Source organism: Sus scrofa, chromosome 9 (assembly GCF_054392235.1).
Source record: "Sus scrofa isolate SSC_HxYL_T2T_F1_AM1 chromosome 9, Sscrofa_HxYL_maternal_Yorkshire_Landrace_v2.0, whole genome shotgun sequence".
Lineage (NCBI taxonomy): Eukaryota > Metazoa > Chordata > Mammalia > Artiodactyla > Suidae > Sus > Sus scrofa.
The window spans coordinates 1995687-2009249 of record NC_139391.1 but is presented as its reverse complement, the minus strand read 5'-3'; the positions used below and the strand labels follow the sequence as shown (position 1 = coordinate 2009249).

General features: G+C 37.5%; 1 protein-coding gene across 1 annotated transcript in view; it reads right to left on the bottom strand.

Moving 5' to 3' along the window:
• OVCH2 (ovochymase 2) overlaps positions 1–13563 on the bottom strand; it is a 500449-nt gene that overhangs the window by 68703 nt on the left and 418183 nt on the right. The gene's annotated exons all lie outside the window — the stretch shown is intronic.

Here is a 13563-nt window from a genome sequence, read left to right as displayed (position 1 = left end):
CCCACAAGGTTGACCTGGAGGATTTTCCTGGCAGCTCCACTTAATTTTTGCTCATGGGAAATCACTGAAAACTGGAGAAATGGTAAATATTCATAAGCAAGTCTTTGGAAAAGTGCATTTTTGACTTTCTCCCAACCCAGTCAAAATAAAGAGTCAGCTTTTCTATGATCTTCAGAAAAGATATTGATAATCTTAATGGGAAAAATAAGAATTATGTTTTATTGTAAATGATGGATAGATAGGTAGGAACTTATTCTTTCAATGAGGCTGTATATTAGCTTCACCAAGGGAATGCTTGTTGTTTTTATAAATGACCACTACATCATTATGAACCCACTGACCACACTGAGGGGCCAAAGGAAAATGAGGGGTGGGGAGTACGAATTGCCAATGATTTACAGTAAAATTTACAATTAAATAATGGGTGAACTATGGAAATTGCCTAAGTGTTTTATATGTGGTTTTCTTTACTCTTTCCCACTTAACTGTTTTGATACAATATAATCACTTAATTGACTTGATATTAGACCTGGAATTATATTGGAGAGTATTTGTTAGTGGGATAAGTGGTTGGGCAAAATTACAAGGCCTGTGATCAAGTGCAACTTCTGCTTCTACTTCATACAAAGTGCAAATAGTTTAATTTCCCTGGTAATCACTTCTCTCCTCTGTAATGTGGCCTTAACTATGCCGCTTTACAGGGTGACAACGTTGTGCCTATAGACATGTCGGATAATTTCTCAGTTTGTGGTGGGTCCATCTCCATTTGCTAAAATATCACATGGTTTATGGGCAAATTTCCCTACAGTTGCTTAGCAATATTTATCTGCTCGTAGGTTGCTGGTAATGCAGCACCAACTCTTCTGCTTAGTAAGCTGTGTAAAATCTATTTCCCTTAGCACACCTTGCTTTGCTCTGGAGTATGCAGACCTGTTCTCAGCTTGCAGCTTTCTAATCTCCCCTGGTTGTTATCTGTGTGCTAATTATGCTGGAATAGGAACGCAACAGCATTTATCCCCAGTTCAATTGTATCCTTAGTATTTTCAGTACCTTCTGCCTATTAATACCTGCAGCTATTTGGTTATTAGTGGATAGAACACAGATTTCATAGATAAAAATATAAAGTGAAATCCTACCTTATGCCAAAAAGGAATCTCTTAAAGGAGTCTTTTCCAATCTCTTAAAAGAAGAAAACATTAAACTGTATGAAGAACTCACAGCTCATTCCCTTCTTTCTACAGTTCTCTTTCTCATGTCATTTAGGGATAACTTTTTAAGTCATTTTGCCCTTTGAATGCCTGTGATGCTTGGCTTCTATACCTGCAATTACAAAGTGTCTTATAACCACAGTGTGGCATCACCTCTATTTCTTATGGCTGGAACCGAGTTTCATTTATATTCCAATGAGAATTTTATGGTCACCTGAGACCATTGCCCCTTGACACAACTTGGATTTTTTTCCTTTCTATTAGCTACCAGGAAGATCGTTCTCTGTGGACCTAGAGCTCATTGTGAAATCCACAAAACATTGCTTTTATTCTGACAGAGTATCACGATTATTCAGTGAAGTTTGTTCTTATTCACTTGAGAAAACACAAGTAAATGAAATTCAGCTTCTTGAAATACATTTTAGAACATGGGTGATTCCATCACACACACACCCACACACACCCTTCCTCCTCCTCAGTATCAAGTCCCGCAGGTCTTCTGTCCTGGGCAGAGGGCTAAGGAGCGGGTTTATCACATTGGGCATTGCCTAGGGAATCATCCAGAAGAAAAACAGAAAGGAAGATGCCTACACAGAATGATTGTTACAACTTGCTCTCATAAGTCTGCTGCAGATGTCCTTGTGAATGAGGAAAATGCTGGAAATTAAAAACCTCCATTTAATTCAGTGCCCCTCAAACATTTCTCCTGTATTTCAACAAATTTTGAAAACATAAATCCATTCTGAACCAATTACACTGTTAGCATCTGTAATCCAGCTCCTAGGTTGTTCTGAGTCTCTCGTATTGCATAGGAGAGTATCCCAAAACTCAGTGGGTGTAAACAACTAAATTCACACAGACGGGCTCAGTGGGGATGACGGAAACGCCGAATGTCTTGTTCGCTCTTGTGAGTGCTGGCTGTCGTCTGAGACTTGAGAGGTGGGTTCAGCCTTTCTGCACGTGCAGGCTGAGGGGTCCTCTGGCGGAGCATTCCACGAGAGCCAAGTGGATGCTCTATCGACTTGTACAGCCTACCCGGCCTTCGCTGAATTCTTTTCATGCAGACGGCCTTAAAGTACCACCCAGGTTCTAGGAGATGGAAATAGATTTCAGCTCTTGCTGGGAGAGTGAAAAATTTCTGGAAGAACATCTGGGACTGGAATTATTGTTATCATGATTTTGGAAAATGCATTATGCCGCTCATAAAGATTTTACTACCTGTGCTTTATCGCATATCTTTTTGTACCTTATCCATCTCTTTTGAAAAAATAGATGATTTTTAGAAATTATAGTTGATTTAAAATTTTGCGCCAATTTCTGCTGTACAGCAAATTGATCCAGACATACATACACACACATATATATATACATTATTTTTCTCATATTATCTTTCGTCATATTCTATGCCAAGAGATTGGATATAGTTTCCTGTGCTATACAGTAGGACCTCATTGCTTATCCATATTAATGTAATATTTTGCATCTATTAACCCTAAGCTCCCCGTCCACCCCGCTCCTTCCTCTGCCCCCTTAGCAACCACAAGTCTGTTCTCTATGTCTGTGAGTCTATTTTTATTTTGTAGATAGGTTCATTTGTAGCATATTTTGGATTCCACATATAAGTAATACCATATGGCATTTGTCTTTCTGATTTACTTAGAATGATAATCTCTAGTTGCATCCATATTGCTGCAAATAGCATTATTATTTTTTTTTGGTGAGCAGTATTCCATTGTGTATAGGTACCACATGTTCTTTTTTAAATGTGGTTTTTATTTTTTCCATTATAGTTGATTTCAGAGTTTTGTCAATTTCTATTGCACAGTGAAGTGACCCAGTCATACACACACACACACACACACACACATTCTTTTTCTCACATTATCCTCCATCATGTTCCATCACAGGTGACTAGATATAGTTTCCTTTGCTGTACAGCAGGATCTCATTGCTTATCCACTCAAAATGCAATAGTTTGCATCTATTAAATCCAAACTCCCAGTCCATCTGTCTCCCTCCCCCTTGGTAACCATAAATCTGTTCTCCAATTCTGTGTGTTTCTTTTCTGGGGAAAGGTTCATTTGTGCCATATATTAGATTCCAGATATAGGTGATGTCATATGGTATTTGTCTTTCTCTTTCTGACTTACTTCCCTAAGAATGATACTGTCTAGTTGCATCTATGTTCCTGCAAATGGCATTATTTCATTCTTTCCCATTGCTGAGTGGTATTCCATTGTATATATATACAACATCTTCTTAATCCACTCATCTGTCAATAAACATCTAGGTCATTTCCATGTCTTGGCTATTGTAAATAGAGCTGCAGTTGAAATACCAAAGGCATTTACACAAAGATCAGGAGCAAGACAAGGATGTCCCCTCTCACCACTCTTATTCAACACAGTTTTGGGAGTCCTAGCCACAGTTATCCACCTCTCCATTCATCTAGTTTTATGGTACATATCAAAGGACATTTCAGATAACAGTATAGTTCCTCATAGTTTTGCACACATATTATCACTAGAGTTCAATATTTTTTACATGTTTTATTTGATGCAGTTTTATGGAAATTTGCATAAAGTGAAATATGTGAATCTTAAGTATAAGACTGCTATGTACTGGCGAATGTGTTAACCTGTGTAACTCAAGCACCTCTTTTCATATAGAATACTACCCCAGCCCAGGAACTTCCCCCATATAAAGGTTCTCATTATTCTGATGATTTTTTCCACCATGGCTTAGTTTTTCAGGTTCCAGAATTTCATACAAATGGAATCATATAGTATGTACTCTTTTTTTGTAAAGTTTCATAGGGTGTTTTAAATACATACAAAGGCATTTGATTTTTGGGGTATTTATTTTATATCCTGAAAAATTACTAAATTAATCTATTAATTCTAAAAATTTTTTGTGGAGTTTTTAGTATTTTCTAAGATCATGATGTCATCTGAGAACAGAACAATTTTATGTTTTCCTTTCAATTTGGATGCCTTTTATTTATTTATTTTTAATTTTGTCTAATTTTTCTTGCTAGGACTTCTAGGACTATGGTGAATGGTAGCAACATGAATAGACATCCTTGACTTGTTCCTGATCGTAGAGGGATGAATAGCTTTTGGCTTTCGTCACTGAGTATAATTTTAACTGTGGGCTCATTATGTGTAAGCTTTATTATGTTGAGGAACAATGCTGCCATACACAATTTGTTGAGAGCTTTCTACTAGGAAAGGATGTTGTATTTTGTCAAATGCCATTCTGTATCTATTGAAATGATCATATGTTTTTCATCCTGTATTCTGTTAGTGTAGTGTATCACATTATCAATCAGTAAAATGAAAAGGCAGCATGTGGAGGGGGAGAAATACTTGCCGACATATATCTGATAATGGGTTAATGTCCGAATGTATGAGTAACTCAGAAATAAATAGAAAAATTACCAAATAATTTGATTAAAAAGTAATTAAAGTAACTAAATAGACATTTCCCCGAAGAAGACATACAACCAGCCAATAGGTTTATGAAGAAGATGCTCAACATCATTAATCATTCAGGGAAATTAAAACCATAATGAGGTATTACCTCACTTGTGTTAGAGTGGCTATTTTCAAAAGGCTAAGAAATAATAAGCACTAGAGAAATGTGGAGAAAAGGGAACTCCCATGGGAATATAAATTGGTGTAGCCAGTATGGAAAACAGTATAGAGGCTTCTGAAAAAAATTAAAAATATGAATGAGAAGTCTCACTTCTGGGTACATATCTGAAGGAAATTAAATTAATATCTTAAAGAGATAACTGAACTCCCATATTCATTGCAGCATTACTCACAATAGCCAAGATATGTAAATAACCTGTATTCATTGACAAATAAACAGATAAGGAAATTCAGATATATATGCAATGGAATATTATTCAGCCTTAAAAAGGAAAGCATACCTTTTGCTTATGTGGATAGGCTTGGAGGACATTAAGCTGAGTGAAATAAGTCAGAGACAGACAATTTGTTACATGATATCTATGTAGAATCTAAAAAAGTTGAACTTAGGTACATAAAAAGTAGAAAAGTGATTGCCAGCAATTAAAGAGTGGGGGAAATGGGATGATGTTGGTCACGGGATACAAACTTTCAGTTATAAGATGAGTAAGGTCTAGAAATCTAACACACAACGTGACTAGAGCTAATACGAATGTACTGTATACTTGAAATTTTCTATGAAAGTAGATCTTGAAAGTTCTCATCACAAGAAAAAAAGATAGATGTAACTAGACATTGTGGTGATAATTTTGCAATATATATATGTATTTAGTCATTATGTTATACAGCTGATGCTAATATAATGTTATATGTCAATTATTTCTCAATAAAAGTTGACTACATTAAAAAATAGAACATCTCAATTAAAATACCAAAATTTACACCTTTAGAAACCAAAAAAGAACAAACTAAGTTGAAAACTAGAATAAGGAAGGAAATAAAGAGCAGAAATAAATGAAATAGGGACCAGAAAAACCATAGGAAAGATAAAATATACTAAGAGCTGGATCACTGAAAAGATCAACAAAATTGACAAATTTATTTAGAGTAACTAAGAAAAACAAGGAGTCAAATAAAATTAGACATGAAAGAGAAGACATTGAAACTAGTATCACAGAAGTACAACGTCAATAACGATATGCCAACAAATTGGGTAACCTGGAAAATGGATAAACTCCTAGAAACACAACATAACAAGACCGAACCTGAAGAAACAGAAAATCTGAACACCAATCACAAATAAGAAGATTGAAACAGTAATCAAAAACCTCCCAATAAACAAAAACAAGGCCCAGGTGACTTCACTGGTGAGTTATACCAAACATTTAAATAAATCAATGCCGGAGTTCCCGTCGTGGCGCAGTGGTTGGCGAATCCGATTAGGAACCATGAGGTTGCAGGTTCAGTCCCTGCCCTTGCTCAGTGGGTTAACGATCCGGCGTTGCCGTGAGCTGTGGTGTGGTTTGCAGACGCGGCTCGGATCCTGCGTTGCTGTGGCTCTGGCGTAGGCTGGTGGCTACAGCTCCGATTCAACCCCTAGCCTGGGAACCTCCATATGCCGCGGGAGCGGCCCAAGAAATAGCAACAACAACAACAACAACAACAACAACAACAACAAAAAAAAGACAAAAAAAAAATAAATAAATCAATCAATGCCGGTCCTTCTCAAACTCTTGCAAAATCTGACAATGAGAGGATAGTCCCAAACTCATTTTATGACACCCACATTACCCTGATGCCATTCAGATGAGAACACTACAGAAAATAAAATTACAAGCCAACTCCTTAATGAACGTAAAAGCAAAAATTCTCAATGAAGTACTAACACACTTAATTAACAGCACATTAAAATGACCATGTACCACGGTGAAAGTGGCATAGATCCCTGGAATGTAAGGATGGTTCAACATACACAAATTATACATGTGCTTCATTTTAATAGTAAGAAAGATAAAAATCTTATGACCTTCTCAATAGATGCATCTATGAAATTCAATGGAGTTTCATAATAAAAAGTTCTCAACAAATTGGGTATAGGATTGTACCGCAAAATAAAAGGCTATATATAGGAAGGCCGCACCTAAAATCATACTCAGGTGAAAGAATGAAAGCTTTTATTCTAAGAATAGGAAAAAGACAAGGATGCTGACTCTCACTACTCATTTTTAGCATAGTTCTGGAAGTCCTATCCAGAGGAATTAGGGCAAGGTAAAATAAATAAAATAAATAAATAAAAGGCATCCAAATCAGAATAGGAGTAAAACTGTCTCTCTTTCAAGTAGCATGATTTTATATATAGCAAATCCTAAAAACCCACCACAAACTGTTAGAATTAACGAATTCAGTGGAGTTTTAGGGTACAAAATCAACACACGAAAAAAATCAATTGTGTTTCTATACACTAACAATGAACTGCCAAGAAAATACTGTGTTCTGATTTACCATATACACGTATGGTGTAGACATATACATGCACTCACACAAGTTTAAAAATATTTTTAGCAGTTTCTGTCATGGCTCAGTGGAAGCTAATCTGCTTAGTATCCATGAGGACACAGATTTGATCCCTGGCATTGCTCAGTGGGTTAACAACACAAAGTTGCCATGAGCTGTTGTGTAGGTTGCAGGCATGGCTGGGATCCTGTGTTGCTGAGGTTGTGGCTTGGGCTGGTGGCTACAGCTCCAATTCTACCCCTATCCTGGGAACCTCCATATGCTGTGGGTGTGGCCATAAAAAGACTATGTGTGTGTGTGTGTGTGTGTGTGTGTGTGTGTATGTATATATATGTGTGTGTGTATATATATATATATATATATATATATATATAAAATATGGGAGTTTTTTAAAAAATATTTTTAAGCTGTATCCTGTTTGTATCAGAAATATGGTGATGCAAGGACATATCAGGTAATCAGACAATATTTGAAAAATTTTCTATACACAGTCATGATTTTATTGGGACTACTTCACATTTTCTACATTTATTTATCGAAAACATGGGTTTTAAATGTTCAAGGTTCTATTATTTACCATCTGAGGTTTAGGCCATCTGCATGTCTTCCTTTCTTAGACAGTAAATGATGAGATTAAGCAGAGGGGTCAGTACTGTATGTGTCACGGCCATCAGCATATACTCACAGAACGCGTCCCTATCCTGGGGCCTCAAATAGACAAAGCCACACACCCACAGTGTAGGCACGCCTCAGTCAGGTGGGAGGAGCAGGTGGAGAAGGCCTTACACCTCCCCTTGGCAGAAGGCACCCTCATAACTCTGGACCCAATGAAGACATAAAAAGTCATCACGAAAATAAAGCTGCCCCCCAACACAAAGGGGGAGAGCACCAAAAGACTCATTTCATGACAAGAAGTGTAAATCAAAACTCAGGCTGACCACAGGCAGGATGTCACAGGAGTGCTCGCTGGTGTGGGAGTCACGGAAAGACAAGCTGGGTACAGTGATGACAATGCACAGAGAAACCAGGAACCCAACCACCCAAGAGGCCATCGTCAGCTCAAAGTTCTTACGGGTTAACAAGGGGGAAATACTTCGAGGACCCTGAATCCACGTATGACAGTATTATATGATATGTGGGTCCTGAGACCGTGGTCATGAGGCTTCTCAGTTAGGGTGGTTCCTCTGGCTGTGCTGTCTCTTGGCTTCGAATGAGAAAACCTGTGAGTATTGTTTTCCCCAAAATACATGCCTGGGATACCTGCTGGCGTGGTAAAATATTCAGTTCTATATGATGGTTGGGTATAGTATTTTGCCATTATTTTTGGTTTTCTGTGACTGTATCCTTTTAAAGTTTCATCTTCCTGCACCAACCATCCCACTGCCAACTTGCATCTATCTCAAATGTAGAAGCTGGCTTTAGGAGGAAAGTGCAAGTGTGTATGGTCAGCATCTCCAGCAGTTCCTCATATTTCTTTTTTTGTCTTTTTAGGGCTGCATCCGCAGCATATGGAAGTTCCCAGGCTAGGGGTTGAATTGGAGCTGTAGCTGCTAGCCTATGCCACAGTCACAGCTATGCCAGATTCAAGCAGCATCTGTGACCTATACCACAGCTCATGGCAATGACGGATCCTTAAGCCATTGAGCAAGGCCAGGGACAGAAGCCTCAACTTCATGGTTACTAGTTGGATTCGTTTCCACTGAGCCACTATGGGCACTCCAAGATTTGCTTTAAAGTGATTTATTAAGGCGGTGCTCCCAAGAGAAACTGGTAAGGGAATCAGGGAAGCAGGACAGGGAGAGGGAAGATAACAGATAAGGATATAATTTCAGAAAAAGTCCAGGTTCACCCTGGTGAATATTATTTACATGGTCACAATAGTATAAACATGTATTTAATTTAATCATGTATAATTAGCTTATGGAACTCATAACATTTAATCCTAATTGGAAAACACGTGTCAAGGTCCACGTGCCAGGAAAAAAGAAGCCAATTTTCGGAAGAGGAGTAAAGGTAGATAGCTGTCTTTATCTCCACAGAATAGGGTTCTTTTGACTTTTTCTGTATCTAGGGCAAAACAATTAAATGTGAGATGTATACTACATAGCATTTCAAAGTTTAATAAAATGGGAATAAAAATATAATTATGTTGAAGGAGTTAAAGGAGTGGCAGATATATGTGTGTTTGTTCTAACGTGAATGGTGGAGGTGTGAAGAATGCCAATGGATTGGATATATAAAAATTCTGTATCAATAACAGAGGTACAAGCTAAAAAATATAAATTTTAAACTCAATGTTATTAAATTCAGCCTAGATTAAAATTAAAGTTAGAACCAGAGAACATGTATTAATAACTGGACACTTGAAAGATAAAGAAGTTCTAAGTATCAGTCTTTGAGACAGCAATGAACTGAGCTGGCCATTATGTCTTGTTTATAAATATGAATAAAATGTTGAAATATGTATATATAGTCATTAGTTAAGGTAACTAAAATCCTGGAGTATTTTTTGGGGGGCATTATGATTTATATTTATTCTTAACTTTGCAAGCATAAAGTTGAGTGAGTTGCTTATTAGTAATAAAGTCACACATGAAATTCTACTTTATTGTTATATAACTTTGAAACTTGACACCGCTATAATATATTCCTTTCTGGCTCTGAGAAATGATTATTTTTTATCTTTTCAAAAGAATGTGAAATTTAAATTTATTCCCTTTTGATAGTTAACCCATTGATTATTCAGTTCTCTCCTTGTTAAAATAAATTCAACAAATAAAATATTTAATGATTCTCTCAGACTTCAAAAAAAACAGCTATATTTTCCTATCAATTATGTTCACATTAAATAAATGGGAAAATAGCAGGAATATGTATAGAAATTCCAATTATTTTTTATTAAAACATATTATCTACAGATACTGAGGAAATTCAATCATGATATAGCCTCAGAAGTGGTTCTCTGCAGGGAGCTGTATGTTGGATATTTAAAGGAAGAGGGAACGGACCACTGCTTTCCCTTTGAACCATTTTAACGAAGACATGTAATTCTTTGATAGCATTAAAACCAATGTGTTAAATTACTGTTTCAAATCACTCACTCTGGCTGCTATGTGGAAGGCCAGTTATGCATATAGGAAAATCAATTAGGACAGCTATTGCAGTGTTGAGACGGAGACAAGTGGACGCATTTGATAGGAATTCATGGGGTAAGACCCACCTGTGTTAGTCGTTGGGGAGCACATATGGGGAAATCGAGATCCCGAGTGCTGGCAGAGTGCTCAGGACCAGGATTTAGGTTTAGCCAGTTTTAGGGATTTAGGCAGGGTGTCGAGGGTGGGGACTAGCTGGGAAACGTGGGTCTTCAGGAGGCACTGAAATCTTGAAACTGACTCGGCTACAGTAGCGGTAAAGAATACGTATTCTTTATAGAGCGCCGTGTCATCTGTAAATGGGACAGTTTTTCTTCTTCCTTTCCAGTTTATATTCCTTTCATTTTCTCCTTGTCTGCTTGATGTGGCAGGGACTTCCAATACTGTGTTTAATAGAAGTGTTGAGACAGGCATCCTTGTCTTGTTCCTTAGAGGAAATGCTGTCAGCTTTTCTCCATTGAGTATGAGGAGAGCAGTGGCCGGGTGGTAGATGTCCTTTATTATAGTGAGGTATGTTCCTTCTACACCTACTTTGTTGAGTGTTTTTATCCTCAGTGAATTTTGTGAAAAACAACTTATGCATCTGTGAGCTGATCATGGGATATTTTATTCTGCAACTTGTTAGTGTGGTGTATCACACCGAATGATTTGTGTACATTGAACCATCCTTGCATCCCTGAGATGAATCCCATTTGATCATCATGTATGATTCTTTTACATAATCATGTATGAATGTGGAATGAGTCCACATTCCAGCATTCAGTTGGGCCTGAATTTAAACTTGGATATAATTTAAACAGTGGAGTACATTTGGACAAGTATCTTAAACTAATCCTCGATTCTCTCTTCTGTCCCAAATTAGGATAATGGGAATACTTAGCTCACCGACGTATGGTGAGGGTGAAATGAGAAATGAAGTTCAGTGCGTAGCAAAGAGTAAAGTCAGAGGAAAACTTGGTTAGTAGCACATCCGTCAAAGCATATGCATTTCAGGAGGGTGAGACAAGACTTTCTGAAACTGGGATTAGCAAGAGTATTTAGACTGAGCCTTCACGTTGAAAATAGCTACTTCTGCCATCATCCTTCTAGGCAAAGAAACCATAAACTACTAGACTTTCCTTTGAGGCCTGTAGACTATGTCTGATCTGGAAGTCCTTCAAACCTCCTTTTCCTTCATCGTTGTCAATCTACAACCTTTCTTTTGGCTGGACCTGCAGTATGTGGGAGTTCCCAGGCCTAGGATCAAATCCATGCCACAGCAGTGACCCAGGCTGTGGCAGTGACAGTGCCAGATCCTTAACTCACTGACCTACAGGGAACGTGCCCTATCGACATCCATCAAGATTTTCATCTTACATCTTCGGCTGGAAAAAAATATATACATCCTAAGTTACTGTTATTTAAAATTCAACTTTACATGGCATTCTGCTCCATGTTCCCCAAGACACCTAATGAACTCGCTTACATATCTCACTATAAATCACACAAATGAGTGCACATTGAAGAAATGAAGCTAAAGTTACTATATTTTTGGGCTGCACACACAGCATGAGGACATTCCTGGCCAGCGACTGAATCTGCACCAGAGCAGCTACCCAAGTCACAGCACTGACAATGCCGATTCCTCAACCTACTGGACCACCAGGAACTACAGAAATTAAGGTTACTGCTTAACATTTGATGCTTAGTATGCCTCAGCCTGAAATAGCAAAGTCAACTTAGAATCAATATTTGGCTATAAGATAATTTATTATTTTACTCTCAATAACGACCAATGGAAAGTTCATGGAAATCTAGACATAAACGAAAAAACTGACTCCTTCAGAATTGACAGAACCTTAAACAGAGCTGTTTTTGTTTGAAGTGAGCTGCTCAGTACTCACTTGAGAACGGGATCGTGATCCCTGGAGCTTTGGGATTCACGTTTGAATCTCTAACGTCTTCAGAGACTTATCCCCAAAGGCAAACAACAATAAAAGAGAGCATGGCTGCTGTATAAGAATAATGACTTTGAATTTATTGCCATAACATGAAGCAATTCTTATTTCAAGAGGTAAGGTTTTGCCTTTGTGCGTTAGTCTGTCCTGCTGATGTTCATTTACCATCGGAAAACATTGTACTGTGAAGGTGCATCTGTGTTCACAAGCTGGGGCAGATGCAGTCCAGCAGTCAGCTCTCAAATAACCTCGGCTGAACTAACCCAAGTTTCTACAGTCTGTTTAGTGTGCGTAAACAAGCATAATTCGCGAGACTAGGATTCCTCATTTTTCCACCCCAAATGTCAGAAACTCACATGCTCTTTCAACACCGTTTACACTTGGCCCTTGGCCATTAAACTCATAGATTCTCTAGCTTTGAGATGTGTTGGAGGCTTACTGTTTGAACTTATCCGTGGAAAGACTTCCTTTGTTTATTTATTATTCTTGGAGGCTTTAACTTATAGGCAACCAGAGACTTTGGACAAAGTGAAGGAAATGAATCCAGAAAACATGGAGAGGAGGTTAAACCTGGCCACTCACTGGGTGAACTTGGGTAAATGCCTGAACTTTTCAGACTGGATCTGAATTCAGCTGTATATCATGTTGAAACCAATATTATTTTATCCTCTAATACTCCAATGAGAAAACACTGTTACATTAGGAAATGATTTGCTTGCATAAATGTACTTTATTATGTCCTAGTTATTAACCCTATAATGTTTTGCATTGTAGTTAGATTGGTATTTCAAACCACTTCATGAAACAATATTTTAATGGCAAATATTATAAATGAGCAATCAATTTACAATAGGTAACTTCATTCATAACCTTAGTTTGGAACTCCTCTCTCTCTCTTCTTTGCCCTATCCAGAAAATGGTACTTCTCCTTTTCAATACATGTCTTGTTTGACTGACAGAAACTCTAACCTTCATGATTAGCCAGGCACTTCTTTTACACATTAGCTGTCAGACAGGAGAAGGGTCATTTGTTATCCATCCATTTCCAAAAGACTCGACGTCATCCTAAATATTGTTTAATTTCATTTAGAGCATAGCTACGTAAGGAATGGACTGGATTTGAACTGCCTGGGGTTCACATGTTGATCCTACCGCTTTCTGTACATAGAAAAAAACCTTTTATCTTTTTAAAAATTATTTATTTTTTAAATGGTTTCTAATGATTTTTATTTTTTTCCCATATAGCTGGTTTACACGGTTCTGTCAATTTTCTACT